This window comes from Delphinus delphis, chromosome 11 (genome assembly GCF_949987515.2).
Source record: "Delphinus delphis chromosome 11, mDelDel1.2, whole genome shotgun sequence".
Taxonomy (NCBI): domain Eukaryota; kingdom Metazoa; phylum Chordata; class Mammalia; order Artiodactyla; family Delphinidae; genus Delphinus; species Delphinus delphis.
In genome coordinates, this window is record NC_082693.1 from 16238792 (window position 1) to 16258979 (window position 20188).

At 38.3% G+C, this 20188-nt stretch overlaps 1 protein-coding gene across 1 annotated transcript in view; it reads left to right on the plus strand.

Moving 5' to 3' along the window:
* The window catches only part of PDE3A (phosphodiesterase 3A), an 842956-nt gene that overhangs the window by 36352 nt on the left and 786416 nt on the right, over positions 1–20188 (plus strand). Inside the window, exon 2 of the mRNA XM_060024385.1 lies at positions 16154–16255. The gene's annotated coding sequence lies outside the window, so the exon portion shown is untranslated. The remainder of the gene's footprint in view (positions 1–16153; positions 16256–20188) is intronic.

Below are 20188 nucleotides of genomic sequence, written 5' to 3' on the forward strand. Positions count from 1 at the left end.
ACCTCTGAAGGTTTATTTGGCCATTGGTATTGATTATCTTGGTGGCCATGTGTCTCCTCTTCCACTTCACCCTCTAAACGTAAGAATGTATATTCATTAACAGTAATTATTAGGACAGCAGACAATGTCACTTACTTAGCAAATGAAACACTTTGCTCCGAAATTTTATAACTCACTAAACTTGGTTGGCAGTAAGAAATGGGCCTAATTCTCCTCTAAATACTGTTTTATTCACTGTAGAGGACTTTACCTCAACATGTTTCTAATAAAACTCTTGCCTTAATTCTTTCAGGCTATTATAACAAAATGCTATAACCAGGTGGCTTATAAAAAAACAAAGTTATCTCGACAGTTTTGGAGGCTGGAAGTCTGAGTTCAGGATTCCAGCAAGGTCAGATGAGGGCCCTTTTCTACGTCACAGACCTCTCATTGTATCCACAAATGGTGGAAGAGGACTGGGGATCCCTCTAGAGTCTCTTTTGTAAGGACATCAATACCATTCACGAGGGCCCTGTCCTTAAGACCTAATCACCTCCCAAATGACCCACCTCCTAATACTATCACATTGGGCATTAGGATTTAACATTTGAATTTTGAGGGGGGACATGGATATTCAAACCATAGTATCTCTGTTCACAAATTCCTTTACAGGAATTATTTAAAATATATAGCAAATATAGGGACTGTAGTTATATTCTGATTTCAAATTTTACTTGCCTCTAAGGAACTAAAGAACTCTGTGTCGTATTTATTCTCAGGGTGTTTTGGATACCTAGACGGTTTGAATGGGGAGAATTTAGTTGTGGACAATTAAGGGGTTTATTTCAGACCATAAAGAAAGGACAGCCTAAACCATATGAGAATTTTTTTTTTTTTTTTTTGAGAAATGAAAATATTTAAAATGTCAGAGACTGGAGGCTCATTCTTCCAGACTTTACTTGATTCTTCCAGGCTTTCTGCCTGACGGTCTTCCTTTGACTTTTAAAATCTTGACCATTTCATAAGCAATGAGAGAAACACGGTTTGGCAGTTGACTACATTTAAGATCTGTGCAAGAGCCTTCAACACCTCACTACTTCTGCTCTAGATAATGACTCATCTCTTCTAGGAATTTAGCAAATATGACTTCCATTTTAATGGTTTCCTAATAAGGAAGAAACTATTTCTGTTTTTGTTTTCTGTTGAACATTTCTTCTCCTTGAAATATTGCAAAATAGCACATCAAGGTATAAACATTTGTCTGGACTTAAGACGTTGCTTTGCTTTCTATCTGTGGGGATAACCCTTGCTTTTTGTCTTCTTTGCTTGAACTTTTCCCACAAAGAGGAGAGCACTATCTAATCTCATATTATGCTCATTAGCTTCTGAGAGTGTTAAAGAAATGAGTGGATTGTGTAAATAATGAAATGTTTTTGCTTCAGACTATTTAGATTATAAAATTGAGCTGACTTTCTTAAAGCAATAGGCTTTTTTATAGCATAATTTAAGATTTTGAAGTCTGGGCAGGATTGGTAATTCTAATAGTAAATGTCCTAATTGTATTTAAAATTTCTGCTATTTTTGGGTAAGATGGAAACTTTAGAGTATTAAATATATTTTTATATACATATATAAATGGAAGGCAAAGGTGCAGTGAAGTTAGGCCATTTTCTTAAATTATTTTTACTCATGGAACACTCATATTGAAGAATAGCAGCATATGCCACCCCCAAATATGACTCTTTGACGTAAGCATTATTTTGAGTTTTTTATTTTGAGAAATGCAGACACAGGAGAAGCTCTGAAACAGAGCAGGAGTTACCCTTTTGTTAAGGAAATTTACCTTAGAAAGAGGGCCTGAACCAGGAAGAAAGATACTGACATTACCAGAGATAACTCCACCTGAGAGACTTATCCTACATGGTAGGGCAAACTTTATTTACCCAACATTTTCTCTTCTCCCTTTCCCATGAGTTACCCTCCCACCCCTTTGAAGCCCCAAACCCCTACCCCTTTTCTTAGCTCAGGATGATGTATAAGCCTCAATCATCTGGTGGCCTTTGGTGTCTCATATCGCTGAGAGGTTCCTGTACATACATACATAATTAAAATTGGTTTTTTTCTTCTGTTAATCTGTATTATGTCAATTTAATTCTTAGACCACACACACAGAACCTAAAAGGGTAGAAGGGAAAATTTTCTTCCCCTACAATATTATTTGGCCTGTTGACCCCACTGTCACATCCTCATTGAGTATGTCATCCAAAAGAGGGATGATGAGTTTCCTGCTGTATTCTCAGCTGGTAGGTGTGACATGATAAAGTTGTATTCTTTGGGAGAGTCACACTTGAAAAAGCCATTAATAGGTAAGAGAGAGACCGAGAAGGTGGGAAAGCTAAAATTCATGGCATGTGAAATAATGTGGAAGGAACTGGACACATTCAGCTCATAAAAGAAGAAAATGTGAAGATGTGAAGTTATTTTTAAATATTTAAAGGGAAAAGGGTGGTGATAACATATTAAATTATTTATGACCCCAAAGGGTAGTGGTAGAATTGCTGGATGAAGCTAAAATGTGACAGATTTTTTACTTCCTTTAGGAAGTTTATTTCTTGTATTCAGAGCTTTCGTCTGACAGAATGGACTAATTTGAGAAATCAAGGGTTTCTAATCATAAGAAATACTTGAACATCTGCTAGGGAGTCTGTTTGATAGGAATGTTAGAGAAGTGGGATAATTAATCATTGGTTGGATGTTTCGCTTGAATGACTTTCCAACCTACTGTTCTGTTTTTATTTATAAATCTAATTCAAAAATCGACAAGAACCTGATTGCTAAGACGTGACACTTTGGCCAGCTTTTCTCAACTCTCTGATAAGAGTCATTTCTTTCATATATCAGATTTCTTTCACTACTGTGACTTTGAAGTATCAGTCTTCTTTATTTCCATTAAGATATTGGATCTAGCCTGGATGAATTTAAATTTTCTTTTATTTAAAGTTTATTAATTTGAGGGAGAAGTGTACTTCTGGAGTAAAAATTTTAATTACTAATAATATTAATAAAGATCATACTTTAAAAAAGTATTATTAATGTAAGTTGAGTTTTATTGGTTTTTTTTTTTAAAGCCTAGTTTAGTTACTCTGTTTTAAAAGTAGATTACATGAAGCCAGGCCTTATTGCTAATAAGGAATATGACAGTGGGAATATCAGGGGTTTTGTCCTTAATTGTTGATTGCTTTGAATTTATGGTTTGGGAGAAGGGGAAAGAATGTCTCAATCCCACAGAAGAAAATCCTTTCCCAAGGTTTTCCAAAAATTAATAGTAATTTCCTAGAGAACTAGATGATGCTTTAATTTTTTTAGACTTCATGGTACATTAGGAGATTTGAGTATGAATATATGCATCTAGAAGATAATATATGGAATAAAATTCTGTCCCTTTATATTTAACAGTGAAAACTTTGACTACATGGGGAAGGGAAGTTCCTTTGAAAAAGAAGAGAAATAGTAAGATCAACCTTATATAACCCAGTAAATGGAAATGGAATTGTATTAATTTATTACATTAAATACACTGGGAATCAAGATAAAATAAAATATCGTGTGTAGGAATAGCAGAGAAGACTTCACATAGAAGTAGAGTGTGAAGGGGGCTAGACATTAGGTGGGAGGAGTTTTAAGCATTTGTTATGAGTGGGGGGATGGTATAAGGAGAGATGGGAATGAATCTAGCTGTGTTGGTCCATGTTGGGGGGAATAATCTCATGAAAGTGCAGGTGGCATGTTGCAATCAGTGAGAAATAATATTTATCAAAAGATTAGGTCAAAAGAGAGACCAGTCTCTTAATGAGAGACTTAATCATTGGGGAACAGAAGTAGGCCTTGATATATTTGGAAATAGGTATACATTATACTTCTTGAGTAGGGAATGCAGACGTTGACAGTTCTATTTAAGATTCTTTCTGAATCTTGTACATTGCTCCAGGCTGTAAAAGTTTCTGAAGTGCCACAGAAGGGACAATTTGAAATACTGGTATATAATTGGACCCTCATAACTGGGTAACTTCTGTTGCAGATCAGATAAGATCAAATTCTTTGCTTTCAACAAAATTAAAGGCAATCTAGTTGTGTAGTAAGAGGAACAAGAAGGTACAAATCCAGCACCCCTTTTAAAGGAAAAAATGGACAGATTTTGATATCACATTGAACATAAGAAGGGAAACCCAAGCTAGTGAATTGGAATCTGCAAGAAGATCTCAAAGTCTTCCAGAGGTACTCTCGCTCCTTCAAATCTATCCGGCTTACAATCCTTCTGATGATTTCCTCTAGTTTTTAGGAGACGGCCCGAAGACCTGTGCCAGTATTCTCTCATAGTATCTAAATAATTTCACTGAACTGTCTTCCTATATCCCATCATTTTATGTTTGCCTTCACAGTAGCCATATATCAAGAACTTAAATATTTATTCACTGGATGAAAAAATGAGAGAAGGAAATGATAGATTTATTTCCCACATCAAATTTTAGTTACTAAACCATTTTGGTTCTTATTCTATAATGTCTTTCACTCTTTTCAAAGGTAATATTCTAGTCCATATCCTCTTTAATACTTCCTAATCTATAGGAAGGTCTCTATTTGCCTCCTTACTTTGAACAGTTTCTTCTCCCAATCCAATCTGTATATTGTTTCCAGCTTCATATTTCTAAAGCACACTTATAATTGTATTACTTCCTTGATCAAAAACTGTCTGTTGGGACTTCCCTGGTGGTCCAGTGGTTGAGAATCTACCTTCCAATTCAGGAGATGTGGGTTTGATCCCTGGTCGAGGAACTAAGATCCCACATGCCGCGGGGCAACTAAGCCCCAGTGCAGCAACTACTGAGCCCACGCACCTCAACTAGAGAGCCCACACACTGCAACAAAGAGCCCACATGCTGCAGCTAAGACCTGACACAGCCAAAAATAAATAAAAACAACTGTTGTCCCCTGTTGCTAGCAGTCTTATAACTGGGTGCATGTGCCCCAGGAGATATACAAACACTTCCCAGGAACTTTCCAGGCATAGATAATTTTATGAGCATCAGTTTGTAGATTCTCAATTTTTTCAAATTGATCTGCCATCTTTGGAGGTGTGGGATGCAAACTGTGGGTTTTCTTTTCCTATGACTTCTTTTACAACTGTCCCTTTCTCATCTGAAAACAGAAATGTCTGCCTTACAGGTCATCCTGAATCTTACACGTTAGCTCAAGTCATGAAATATTTGAAGTGTCGAAATAGGGGCAACTTAAAATATTGGTGGTAATTGGACTCTAATAACGTCTTCTCCTTGATTAGATAATATCTAATTCCTTACTTTAAAAAATTAAGGTGGATCCAGTAGAATTGTCAGATGATAGCTAAAAATAATTTTTGATGCTAGAGCATTGTGATTCTGGTGTATAATTCAAGAGTTCAAAGAATTGAGTGATATTTTTATAACAGAACTCCTTTTACTCTCATACTTATTTGTATAATATCTAGAAGTATCTATAAAAGCCAAAAAATAGAATTAGAATTGATGCAAATCTGCTTCTGTAATACGTGATATTCATCCATTGATGCATGAAATAAGCTTGTTTCTTTTAAAGGCCTCACCTTATTAAGGGATACATTTCCAATAATATTTTTACCTTTATATTTAATCATTTATTAAAATTTGTAAAATATTTGTTTTGATCAATTGGGTACTGATAATCAGGGTAATGATAACTTAGTCTGAAATATTATTGTAAAATCACAGCCTTATAACAGGGAACAAATTAAATTCTATTTATATATTATATATATATACATATATATATATCTGTGTGTGTATATATATATATATATATATATATATATATTTTTGGCGGTATGTGGGCCTCTCACTGTTGTGGCCTCTCCCGTTGCGGAGCACAGGCTCTGGACGCACAGGCTCAATGGCCATGGCTCCCAGCCGCTCTGCGGCATGTGGGATCTTCCTGGACCGGGGCACGAACCCGTGTCCCCTTCATCGTCAGGCAGACTCTCAACTACTGCGCCACCAGGGAAGCCCTAAATATCTTTTTTTCTCAGAGAAATATGGAAGCTTTATCAATAAGACTTTTGAGAATTTTAGGATAAAATTAAGTGGGAGAAGGGAATGGAAGCAGGAGTTGAAGAAAGAAAAAGAAGGCTTCCCTCATTGCTCAATGGTTAAGAATCTGCCTGCCAATGGAGGGGATACGGGTTCGAGCCCTGGTCCGGGAAGATCCCACATGCCGCGGAGCAACTAAGCCCCATGTGCCACAACTACTAAGCCTGCACTCTAGAGCCCGCAAGCCACAACTACTGAAGCCCGTGCACCTAGAGCCCGTGCTCTGCAACAAGAGAAGCCACTTCAATGAGAAGCCCACGCACCGCAACGAAGAGTAGGCCCTGCTCACCGCAACTAGAGAAAGCCTGTGCGCAGCAACGAAGACCCAATGCAGCCAAAAATAAATAAATAAATTTTAAAAAAGAAAGAAAAATAATGTAGAATTTCTGATTATTTAAGAAGAGTGTATGCAGATATTTTTAAGTGGATGATTGTGAATTACAGTAGACATTAAAAGAATGATGTAACGGTTTTTTTTAATGTCAGTATTTATGATATTGCTGGAGATTACATCCTTGCCACTATGTAAACTTAAGACAAAATACTGTAAAGAAAAAATTATGCAAGGAACTATATAGTTTTTAAAAATTCCTTTGGGGGGCTTCCCTGGTGGTGCAGTGGTTGAGAGTCTGCCTGCCGATGCAGGGGACACGGGTTCGTGCCCTGGTCCGGGAAGATCCCACATACCGCGGAGCGGCTAGGCCCATAAGCCATGGCCGCTGAGCCTGCGCTCCGCAGCGGGAGAGGCCACAACAGTGAGAGGCCCGCGTACTGAAAAAAAAAAAAAAAAAAAAATTCCTTTGGGGGTACTTGAGCAAAGATATTTAAAGACCCTGGAATAGAACCCAAAATCTTTAGTGTGGCAGTGACATTTCTGTCTACCTTTTCAATTTTCAGCTTTCTACTATTCTTCATCTACCTTAAATATTTCCAAACTCTCCTATTTTCTATACTTTCTATTCCTGGGAAATGGTCTACATTTTTCATTGTTTCTACATTGTCTCCATGTTGAATGGTCTTCTCTTCCCATTTTCCACTCTAAAAATCCTACCCACCTTTCAAAGTGCAGATCGAGAGCTTCTCTTCCCTGAGCTGTTCTTGGTTCTAGTCTTTGACGTTTTTGCCTTTTATCTTTTTTTAAAAAATTAATTAATTAATTTAGTTTTGGCTGCATTGGGTCTTCATTTCTATCTGTGGGCTTTCTCTAGTTGCGGCGTGTGGGGGCTACTCTTTGTTGCGGTGCATGGGCTTCTCATTGTGGTGGCTTATCGTTGCAGAGCTCAGACTCTAGGCATGTGGGCTTCAGTAGTTATGGCACGTGGGCTCAGTAGTTGTGGCTCATGAGCTCTAGAGCACAGGCTCAATAGTTGTGGGGCATGGACTTCGTTGCTCTGCAGCATGTGGGATCTTTCCAGACCAGGGCTTGAACCCGTGTCCCCTGAATTGGCAGGCGGATTCTCAACCCCTGCACCACCAGGGAAGTCCCTCCTTTTACCTTTCCTATGGCATTTTGACACTGCATCTGATATTATGGTTGTTTGTCTTCACATCTTAGAGGGCTACATTTTAAGCTCTTTAAAGGCACAGCCATTCTTTTTTGGATCCCTGATGTTTCCTTTCACATAATGATTGTTCACAAGATATTTGTTATATGAATTAATATGTTTTATCCATAAGAAGTTTGTTTTTTTAAAATTTATTCTAAGTGTCTGTTCAGCCCAATTTTGGCTCTTGTTACTTTAATATACACAGCTGACCCTTGAACAGCACAGGTTCGGACTGAGTGGGTTCACTTATACATGGAGTCCTTTTTTTCTTTCAGTAAATATATTGGAAAACTTTTTTGAAATTTGCAACACTTTGAAAAAACTCACAGATTAACCACGTAGCCTAGAAATATTTTAAAAAATTAAGAAAAAGTTAAATATCTTAATGCCTAAAATATATGTAGATACTAATTTATTTTATTGTATACTTCCATAAAACATATACAAATCTGATATAAAAAGTTAAAATTTATAAAAACTTAGGCACACAAACACTAACAGATTGTATATGGCACAATTTTCAGTCGAGAGAAATATAAACAAACAAAAACAGTATTCATGAATGCATAAAATTAACTGTAGCACACACTGTACTACTGTACTAATTTCTTAGCCACTTCCTGTTGCTATTGCAGTGAGCTCAAGAGTTGCAAGTATCTGCTTAAAATGTCATGTGAGGCTAATCATGTCCATGTGAGCAGTTCATCTCTCCATTGGATTGTGTATCACAGTAAAAAATGATCTCTCGAGGTTCTAGAGTATTTTTCATCATGTTTAGTGCAATAGCGTAAACGTTGAATAACACCATGGGACCCATACAACGTACCACTAGTGATGCTGGAGGTGTTCCCAAGAAGCAGAAAAAAGTCATGACGTTACAAAAAAAGTTGAATTGCTTGATATGTACCGTAGATTGAGGTCTGCAGTTGTGGTTGTCCACCATTTCAAGATGAATGAATCCAGTATAAGAACCTTTGTAAAAAAAAAAAAAAAAAAAAGGAAAGGAAATTCTTGAAACTGTCACTGCAGCTACACCAGCAGACATGGAAACCTAGACTTTTTGTGAAATATAATTTTGTCTCATATTGAAAATGCAGGTTTTACGTGGGTGCAGGATTGCTTTAAGAAAGGCATACCTATAGACTGTGATATTATTTGAGAAAAAGCAAAGTCATTATATGACAATTTAAAGCAAAAGGAAGGTGAAGGATCTAAAGGTGGAGAGTTTAATGATAGCAAAGGATGGCTTGAAAATTTTAGAGTGATGTTCGGCTTTAAAAATGTCAAGATAACAGGAGAAACAACTTCTGCCAACCAAGAGGCAATAAATGAATTCCCAGATGCCATTAAGAAAAGAATTGAGGAGAAAAGATACCTGCTTGGACAGGTTGTTAATATAGACAAAAGTGCCCTATTCTGGAAAAAAAATACTACAAAGGACCACTTATTAGCTAGGAAGAGAAACGAGCCCTGGGATTTAAGGCAGGAAGGGACAGGCTAACCCTGCTGTTTAGTGCAGATGCATTGGGTTTATGATCAGGACTGCCCCTATCTGTAAAGCTGCTATTGCCCAAGCCTTGGAGGGAAAAAATAAACACCGGATGCTAGTCTTTTGATTGTACAAGAAGACCTGGACAACAAGACCCTTCTTCTAAATTGATTCCATCAGTGCTTTGTTCTTGAAGTCAGGAAGAACTTTGCCAAGTTAAGGGACTGCTATTTAAAGAATATTTTAGGTACTGGACAATGCCCCCAGCCACCTAGAGCCCCATGAGTTCAACACCAAAGATGTCCAAGTGGTTACTTGCCCCCAGCACAACATCTCTAATTTAGCTTCTAGTTCAGAGGGTCATAAGGACCTTTAAGGCTAATTACACATGATATTCTGTGGAAAGGATTGCCAATGGTATGGGATCACACAGAACATCATGAAAATCTGGAAGGATTATACAATTGAAGACGCCATTGTGGTGTTATGAACAAAACCCGAGTAAGCCATCAAGCCAGAAACAATAAATTCCTGGTGGAGAAAACTGTCCAGATGTTGTGCATGACTTCATAGGATTACAACACAGCCAATCAAGGAAATCATGAAAGAGATTGTGGATATGGCAGAAAAGGCAGGAAGACGGTGAAGGGCTTCAAGATATCGATCTTGGAGAAATTCAGTAGCTAATAAACACCACACCAGAAGAATTAACAGAAGATGATTTGATGGAAATGAGTTCTTTCAAACCAATGCCAGACAATGTGGAAGAAGATGTAGAAGAATCAGTGCCAGAAAATAAATTGACATTAGACAGTCTGGCGGAAGGGCTCTGATTTTTCAAGACTGCTTTTGACTTCTTTTACGACATGGATCCTTCTGTGATACGGCTACTGAAACTAAACCATAAGGTGCAACGAAGGATTGGTACCATAGAGAAACATTTTTTAGAGAAATTATAAAGCAAAAAAAAAAAAAAAAAAATCAGCCAGAAATTATGGTGTATTTCTGTAAAGTTACACTGAATCTGCCTGCCTGCCCTTCCCCCTCCTCTGCCTCCTCAGACTGCACAACATGTAGATGATGAGGATGAAGACCTTCTTGATGATCCACTTCCACTTAATGAATGGTAAATAATCACCTTGCCATTCAGTTAATAACCTTGTCTGTTGTGTGTATGCGAGTGTCTTCCTGTGAAAATCTAATAACTGTAAGGCAAGAACTGTATGAGATGTCCTTGTGTCGTCATTATCATTATCATCATCTTCATCCTGTAGACCATTGTGTGCTAGACCTGTATTGAAGTGTTTAGCCTATCCTTGCATAGGCGTAAGGTGAGTGATATTTAATACAGAATTAATAATGTGTTAGTTTTCTTACTGTTTTGTAAGTGCTTTCAAAGAATTACTGTACAGTAGCTTCTCTTGTAATTGGAGAAACTGTGTATCTGCCTACATCACTGGTAAGTGTTTTTTTAAAAACTGGTAACAATATTTCCAGTACTGTATTATGAATATGACTGTAATACTGTATGCCATAAAATTTTTTATAGCAGTTCATTCATTAGTGTATAGGCTAAGCTACTGTGAAGCATTATATCTATTATACTAGGATATCCTAAAGCAATCATATTGCTGTCTCTTCATTATTAATGCATGAATTGAACTGTTATGCCTGTAAATAAATACAAATTTCCTTTACACATTACCTTTTCATTTAAAAAAATAAATTACATGTGATTTATAATATTAGTCTCAGGTGTACAACATAGTCAGTATATTTATAGATTATATTCCATTTAAAGTTATTACAAAATAATGGCTGTATTTCCCTGTGCTGTATGATATGTCCTTGTTTCATATTTATTTTATGCATAGACATTTGTATCTCTTAATGATTAGTAAGGCTTCCAGTCAATGGTAGGCTATTAGTAGTTACGTTTTTGGGGAGTCAAGTTATATGTGATTTATCAACTCAGTGGGAGTTGGCTCCCAGTCCCCAAGTTGTTCAAGGATCAACTGCGCGTTCCTTGAAATGCTAATAAAAAGTACAAACTGGTCTTTGAAATAGTGTCTATTTCGGCAATTAAAAGTATTTTTATCCTTGTATCGGATGCAAAGGAAGCTCCAGAGGTTTCGTTTTGCACTGGGTAGTAGGGTACAGAAAATTGCAAGTCAGTGTATAATCATGCCTTAACTGACAAGGTGTCGGTTAAGAATAATATATTAATGAATGATAGTTAATCAGTTGCATTGTGGTTTATAAGTGACGAAGCAAAAACATCATCCACTGTTTCTCTCGAAGAACCTTGAAAGCGAAATAGGTTATTTACCCAGGTCAAAGTACCACAGGTGAATTTCTCTTTAGCACAGTTCTCCCTCAGTACCTGCCAGGGATTGGTTCCAGACCCCCCTCCTCCCAAAACCAAAATCCACGGATGCTCAAATCCCTTATATAAAATGGCATAGTACTGTGGGGCCTCCATGTCCATGGGTTTTCCATCTGTGGACACGGAGCGCCAACTGTATGTCTCACAGCTGTTCACCTCTTCACACCTGTTGCTCCTTCTAAGAGGTTTTCTTAAAAGTGGCATCTGCCTCTAATTAGGTTGGTTAATTTTTTTCTCTTTATCTTGCCCCTCTTCTCCTTAATTCTCCTCAAATCTGTGTCTCTTTCTACAAAGGTCACGTGCAGGTGATTTTGAAGCTCATTTCTATAATTGTGTTTATTATTGATAATGTACTGTGCTTTTGGGTGTGGGTAACACATGCTCATTTTTATTCCTGTTTCAGTGCCTGACTATAAAGGAGGACTGTAATGCTGAGACTGTTTGGAACTGTAATAGCACATGAGGAAAGAAAGACTTCTTTTGAGTTGGGTGCAGTTTGTGAAGGACTTACTCCCACCTACCCAGAATGTAGAAATATTCTTAGATTATCTTACAGATTACGTGAAAGTTATAAAGTAAGAAATGATTTGTATTATAGGACTTCAAGAAGTAAGAATATAATTTCTTCTCTGTCCTCATCCAAGATGATGGCATGTTGAGCATTAGCTGAAATGTAGGGAAATGAAATCATAAGTTAGCTCCTTATGACAGCAAATACGGCAACCGTTAGCTCCTCCCATCCCTGGAGGAACCAGTAGCTCCTCCCAATCGTGCCACTCCTCTCGTCCAAGGTGGGATCTTTTTGCCGCTCCCCCTGGGTCGTGGCTGACTTTGTAACTTGCTTTTACCAACAGAAGGGGGCAGATCTAAAAGTGTGCCTGTTCTGGGCTTGGGCTTAAGAGTCCTGGCTGTCTCTGCTATTCTTTTGAAGCCCTGAGCCACTAGGTGAAGAATTGCAGCTAGCCTGCTGGAGAGAGTGCGATGAGGTCAGCCTCCAGCTTTTTCAGCATCTCAGCTGTGGTCGCAGGCATGTGAGTGAAGCCATCTTGGATTCTTGAGTCCTAGGAGAGATCCAGTTGACATCACGTAAAGCAGAGATGAGGCTATCCTTGCTGAGCCCTGCCCAAGTTATAGAACCATGAGCAAGTAAATGGTCGTTACTCTTTTAAGCTACTGAATGTTGAGGCAGTTTGTTATAACTGAATACACAACTGAATAAATATCTGAGTATCTATGTAGATAACTGAAATAGATTGCTAGAAACTGAAACTGATGTTGAGATAGCAGCCAGAGGAAAATTTTCTGCATCTAAGGAAAAATAGACACTGTATAGGGCTCAAAGTATAGAAAATACTAGTGGAGAGATTGGGTCTCTGGACAAATGGAGAAACTGAGACTTTCATCTTTGGAGAAGTTTCTAAAACTGAGACCAGTTATCTTAACATATGGCTAATCAGTGTCTCATGTAAGTGGTACACTGAATTGAGTGGGAAAATATTTTGAGTAGGCTACTCTGTGTTTGGGCATCTGTACAGATAACGTCTCTTGAGGCTCAAATGGAGAACTGCACAGATGTATTTGGCTGTCTCAAGAGTCTTCTCATCAGCACTTCATGGCCATGTGTGGCACCCTTCTTTCCTATTTTTTTTTTTTTTTTTGAGGTTAAGGGGTTGGGAAGACAAAAGAGGAGTTGATATCTAGCTGTATAGGGAGTTTTAGCTATTGTCTCTTTTTGTGAACTTTGTGTTCTGCTTTGAGTGGCCTTAGGTGAAATGATTCACTACAGTGGAAACTTACAAGGAAATCTAGTTATTTGAAATCATTCAAAACTACAGTAGGCCTTTAGGGGTTTCGGAAACCATGTTATATAGGCAACTATCTATGTACAGAGTCACTCTTGAATATATATAAAATGTGTGTCTCTCTTAAGTGGTTAAATTCCAGACATTTTCTAACATAGTTGAGTTCCTACTAATTTATTTGAAATATTATGGCCCTAAGTGCATTAAAATTGGTTCATTTTTTGTTAATTTATTCATAAATCATTAAAAATTTATTGGTAATTGATTTTCTCCTATTTTGTCCATGTATTAGGATATCTGTGGTATAAAGACGAAGAATTATTCCAAATTGTTTCATACACTGATATTGAGGTCTTGCTTTCTTAATTTCTTAACCAAAATCATTTTCTTCTAATTTTGTGAATCCAAACCTCATACCAAGTGGCTTAACTACGTTCTTTCCATCTATTACACACTTACTGCTAACAAAGATCATATAATCTGGAAAAAATGGATTTGCACCAGATAATTCACCAGCTGTGTCTTCTGTTTTATTGATGACGCATTACTCTGTAACAAGGTCCTACTTATTCACAAAAACATTTAGACACATCTAGTGATGGGAAAAATCTAAAATAATTTAAAGAATGCCAATTCTTTTTGTGCAAAGAGAAGGTAATAGTTCACCTGGAAAGGTCTGAAAGGGAAGAAATGCCTTTTCGAACTTGATGCACTGGAATGAATCTAGGTCACGGTAACGTTTAAAAAACAAAACAAGGTGCAAATGAAAATAAGATGCTATGCAGTTAGGTTGCCTCAGACATCAAAAAGCCTGTATGTCTATGTTGTGCCTGCTGATATAGAGGAGCACTCAGTTGTTTTGGACAAAAGTTCTGATTGATTGAGACAAGCAGTGACGTGGGTGAGGGGAGACAGTGGTTACTAGACAGAGAGGTCCCTGAGGGCAGGAGCTGTGCCATCATTGTTATCCTTGTTCCTGTTTACAGAAAGCAACTATTATATATTTTACCTTATTTGTTTCCAACACTTGCAACCATCCTGCAAGAGAGGTGTGATTGTTCTCATTTTACCAATGATGAAACTGAGTCTCAGAGATGTAAAGTAACTTGCCCGAAGTGACATCTTAGGAATGGTGGCCTTGGGATTCAAACTCAGATCTCTATTTATGGCCTTATTTCTCAAATACCTTATGTGATTATGGAATAAAAAATGGTGAACATTCTTTAAAAGTTTATCCAGTAGAAAAAAAAGCTTTGTGACAGGAAAATTTGCAGGTTCTCCTAGGGTTTGATGAGGGGAAGAGGGGGCGCTAGAGAAATAGTAGCAATAATCATAACTGTCAAGAGTTTTCAGATTGGATGGGACCTAGCTTTGGGAACCGTGATTGGAAGAATTCCTAAGCCTCGCTTATTGAAGGTTTCCTGACCATTAGGTACATGTAAAGGGCATTAGGTACATGTAAAGACCATTAGGTGGCATTTCAGGGAAGCAATTGAGAAAGAGGCATTTCCTTTGCTAAAAGAACAATGGTTTGGCTTATTATTTCTCATAAATGGAATTCAAGAATCACAGAATTTGGACTAGAGATAATTTGTGTGTTACAGTACGTAAACTGGGTAGCTGCCTGATGCACAATGATTCTTCCTTGGTTTCAAATTCCTTGGGAATTTGCTCTTCTTCCTGATATTTTAGACACTTGTTCTGAATGGAACTAGCCATTTTTAAAACAAGTTTGCTTCCCTGTCAAGCAGTAATTGGTGCAAGTGGTCCAATCATACATAGGAAGACCATATAATTACATGGGGTCATTTTTCTCCTGACTTTTTATTTTGAAAAATTCTAAAATTTTTCAGAAAGAATAATACAGTGAATATAATCTGTTGAATTATCTAGATTCAGTAATTTGTTAACATTTTGTGACATTGGCTCTGTATCTCTCTTTTGATGTAGCCTTTTTTTTTTTTTTTTTCAAATCATTTGAAAGCAAGATGTAGACATTATGACATTTTCCCATTAAATCCTTTGGTGTGTATATCACAGAACAAAGGATATTATTCTTCTACATAAGCACAGTATTGCCATCATCTACAGTTGTTCCTCCAAATGTTCCTTATAGGTGTTCCCCCACTCTCTATGATCATACATTTCATTGGGTTTTCTAGTTTCAATCTTATGTAAAAAAATCTTTTACAACACTGACATTTTTGAAACATCCATTATGATTGTAATAGAATGTCCCACAGTCTAGATAGTTCTAATGTTTCCTTATAATTAGCTTCAGATAAAACATTTTGGCAAGAATACTACATAAATAATGTTACGGAAATTGGGATAGTTTAGAGAGTGCAGTGTGCACTGTTGGGTCATTATGCTGAGACAACAGGTATAAACTGGGCTACTTGGCCACACTAATCATAGAACCCCACCTGCAGTCAAAGTGGCTAGTCCAGATATTGGCATATCATCTAAACTGGGCCAATCGGCATCCTCCTCTGAAATAGTTTATATTGATTGGAGGAAAGAAGGCTCTTTCACACTGGTTGCTAAGCTCTTTGTCTGAAGTTGGGAAGTTTTGAAATGTAGAAAGAAATAAAATAGAATAAGTGAATCCTGATGGCATTCATCCTCTGGTTCCAGTTGTCTCTAAAATTAGGTTCATTTCTGCTCTTTAAAAAAAATTATCGAACGTTTATCATGAGCCAAGCAATTTTCTAGGGCTTTGCATGTATTAAATGATGCCATTTTCCTTAAAGTTTCAGGAGATCGTTTTTATTTCTGTCCCCATTTTATAGGAGCCAAGGAAGGAGAAGCTTAATTGGCTCATCAGAGATGGCACAACTAAAAAAGGGCGGAGCCAAAATAAGAATCCATGGTACACGATCTCAATTACAGTGGTAAGATGCCATCCACTGTTCACTCTTGTGCATAAACTGGTTGGCTTAGATTTCTATCATTTGAAGTCCTAGAGTCCAGGTTAATACCCATATGACCTCCAGTTCTCTAGGAACTGAAGAATCAAGTCACGTCTGAAAAGATGAGATGTGAATGGGAAAAGCCCCCTTCTTAGGCCCTGTTTTCATTTTTCTTCAGGTGTGCTCTTGATTTAGCGTTTTCCAACAGTTTGTTTCTAGAGACCTGCAGAGTGTTCCTGTAATGAGTACATTAATAATGAAAGAATTTTGGAAAAGACAAGGTTGAAGCTTTGATAATTAGTGTTTAGTCAAACCACTTAAAATGTTTAGGACATAAATTAAGAGGACATAATCTTTCACATATTGAATCTTTCACTGTATTACCACTCTCAGAGCCAGTTGTTTTAAGAGGCTCTCTTCTTAATGTGTCGGATGACTGTGTAGTCAGTTTTAAAATATAAAACAAGTTCGTATGAAGGAAGTGGTCTTCTTGATGACAATGACAGATGACAGGGTATTGTGAAATTTTAATGTGTAGCATGATTGGTTGCAAATTGCTTCCATGTTTGCTGAGGTAATTTGCAAATAAGAGATGAGTCAGGAGAGACCTTCAAGATGTCAGAGGAGTAAGTAAAACATGGAGATCACCTTCCTCCCCACAAATACATCAGAAATACATGTACACGTGGAACAGCTCCTACAGAACACCTACTGAACGCTGTCAGAAGACCTCAGACTTCCCAAAAGGCAAGAAACTCCCCACGTACTTGGGTAGGGCAAAAGAAAAAAGGAAACACAGAGGCAAAAGGGAGCTGTGAAGGAGGAAAAGTTTCCACACACTAGGAAGCCCCTTCACGGGTGGAGATGGGGTTGGGGGCGGGGGGGAAGCTTCAGAGCCGCGGAGGAGAGTGCAGCAACAGGGCTGCAGAGGGCAAAGCGGAGAGATTCCCACACAGAGGATCAGGGCCGACCGGCACTCACCAGCTCGAGAGGCTTCTCTGATCACCCGAGGGGGTGGACGGAGGCTGGGAGCTGAGGCTCAGGCTTCGGAAGTCAGATCCCAGGGAGAGGACTGGGGTTGGCTGCGTGAACACAGGCTGAAGGGGGCTAGTGCGACACAGCTAGCCGGGAGGGAGTCCGGGAAAAAGTCTGGAACTGCGAAAGAGGCAAGAGGCCGTTGTTTCGGGGTGCGCGAGGAGAGGGGATTCAGAGCATCACATAAACGAGCTCCAGATACAGTGCGAGCCGCAGCTTTCAGCGCGGATCCCAGAGTTGGGCATGAGACGCTAGGGCCGCTGCTGCAACCACCAAGAAGCCTGTGTGCAAGCAGAGGTCACTATCCACACCTCCCCTCCCAAGAGCCTGTGCAGCCCACCACTGCCAGGGTCTCGTGATCCAGGGACAAATTCCCCGGGAGAACACACGGCGCGCCTCAGGCTGGTGCAACGTCACGCCGACCACTGCTGCTGCAGGTTCGCCCCGCATTCCGTACCCCTCCCTCCCCTCGGCCTGAGCGAGCCAGAGCCCCCTAATCAGATGCTATTTTAACCCCGTCCTGTCTGGGCGAGGAACAGATGTCCTCTGGCGACCTACACGCAGAGACGGGGCCAAATCCAAAGCTGAACCCCAGGAGCTGTGTGAACAAAGAAGAGAAAGGGAAATCTCTCCCAGCAGCCTCAGGAGCAGCGGATTAAATCTCCACAATCAACTTGATGTACCTGCATCTCTGGAATACCTGAATAGACAACGAAACAACCCAAAATCGAGGTGGTGGATTTTGGGAACAACTATAGACTTGGGGTGTGCTTTCTGCATCTAATTTGTTTCTGGTCTTATGTTTATCAAATGCTAACAGCCATAAAAGGGAAAGTGACAGTAAGACAATCACAGTAGGGAACTGTAACACCCCACTTTCACCAATGGACAGATCATCCAAAACGAAAGTAAATAAGGAAACACAGGCTTTAAATGATACATTAAACAAGATAGACTTAATTGATATTTATAGGACATTCCATCCAAAAACAACAGAATACACTTTCTTCTCAAGTGCTCGTGGAACATTCTCCAGGATATCTTGGGATCAAAATCAAACCTTGATAGATTTAAGAAAACTGAAATTGTATCAAGTATCTTTTCCAACCACAGTGCTATGAGACTAGATATCTATTACAGGAAAAAATCTGTAAAAAATACAAACATATGGAGGCTAAACAATACACGACTAAATAACCAAGACATCACTGAAGAAATCAAACAGGAAATCAAAAATTACCTAGAAACAAATGACAATGAAAATACGATGACCCAAAACCTATGGGATGCAGCAAAAGCAGTTCTAAGAGGGAAGTTTATAGCAATACAATCCTACCTGAAGAAACAAGAAACATCTCAAATAAAAACCGAACCTTACACCTAAAGCAATTGGAGAAAGAAGAACAAAAAAACCCCCAAAGTTAGCAGAAGGAAAGAAATCATAAAGATCAGATCACAAATAAATGAAAAAGAAATGAAGGAAAAATAGCAAAGATCAATGACACTAAAAGCTGGTTCTTTGAGAAGATAAACAAAATTGATAAACCATTAGCCACACTCATCAAGAAAAAAAAGGGGAACACTCAAATCCATTGAATTAGAAATGAAAAAGGAGAAGTGACAACAGACGCTGCAGAAATACAAAGGATCATGAGAGATTACTACAAGCGACTCTATGCCAATAAAATGGACAAACTGGAAGAAATGGACAAATTCTTAGAAAGCACAACCTTCTGAGACTGAACCAGGAAGACATAGAAAATATGAACAGACGAATCACAAGCACTGAAATTGAGACTGTGATTAAACATCTTCCAACAAAGAAAAGCCCAGGACCAGATGGCTCCACAGGCAAATTCTGTCAAACATTTAGAGAAGAGCTAACACCTATCCTTCTCAAACTCTTCCAAAATCTAGCAGAAGGAGGAACACTCCCAAACTCATTCTATGAGGCCACCATCACCCTGATACCAAACCCAGACAAAGATGTCACAAAGAAAGAAAACTATAGGCCAATATCACTGATGAACATAGATGCAAAAATCCTCAACCAAATACTAGCAAACAGAATCCAACAGCACATTAAAAGGATCATGCACCATGATCAAGTGGGGTTTATCCCAGGAATGCAAGGATTCTTCAATATACACAAATCAGTCAATGTGATACACCATATTAACAAGTTGAAGGAGAAAAACCGTAGGATCATCTCAGTAGATGCAGAAAAAGTTTTTGACAAAATTCAACACCCATTTCTGATAAAAACCCTCCAGAAAGTAAGCAAGGAGGGAACTGATCTCAACATAATAAAGGCCATATATGACAAACCCACAGCCAACATTGGTCTCAGTGGCGAAAAACTGAAACCATTTCCACTAAGATCAGGAACAAGACAAGGTTGCCCACTCTCACCACTGTTATTGAACATAGTTTTGGAAGTTTTAGCCACAGCAATCAGAGAAGAAAAAGAAAGGGAATACAAATTGGAGAAGAAGAAGTAAAGCTGTCACTGTTTGCAAATGACATGATACTATACATAGAGAATGCTAAGGATGCTACCAGAAAACTACTAGAGCTAATCAATGAATTTGGTAAAGTAGCAGGATACAAAATTAATGCACAGAAATCTCCTGCATTTCTATACAATAATGATGAACAATCTGATAGAGAAATTAAGGAAACACTCCCATTTGACATTGCAACATAAAGCATAAAATACCTAGGAATAAACCTACCTAAGGAGACAAAAGACCTGTATGCATAAAACTATAAGACACTGATGAAAGAAATTAAAGATGATACAAATAGATGGAGTGATATACCATGTTCTTGGATTGGAAGAATCAACATTGTGAAAATGACTCTACTACCCAAAGCAAT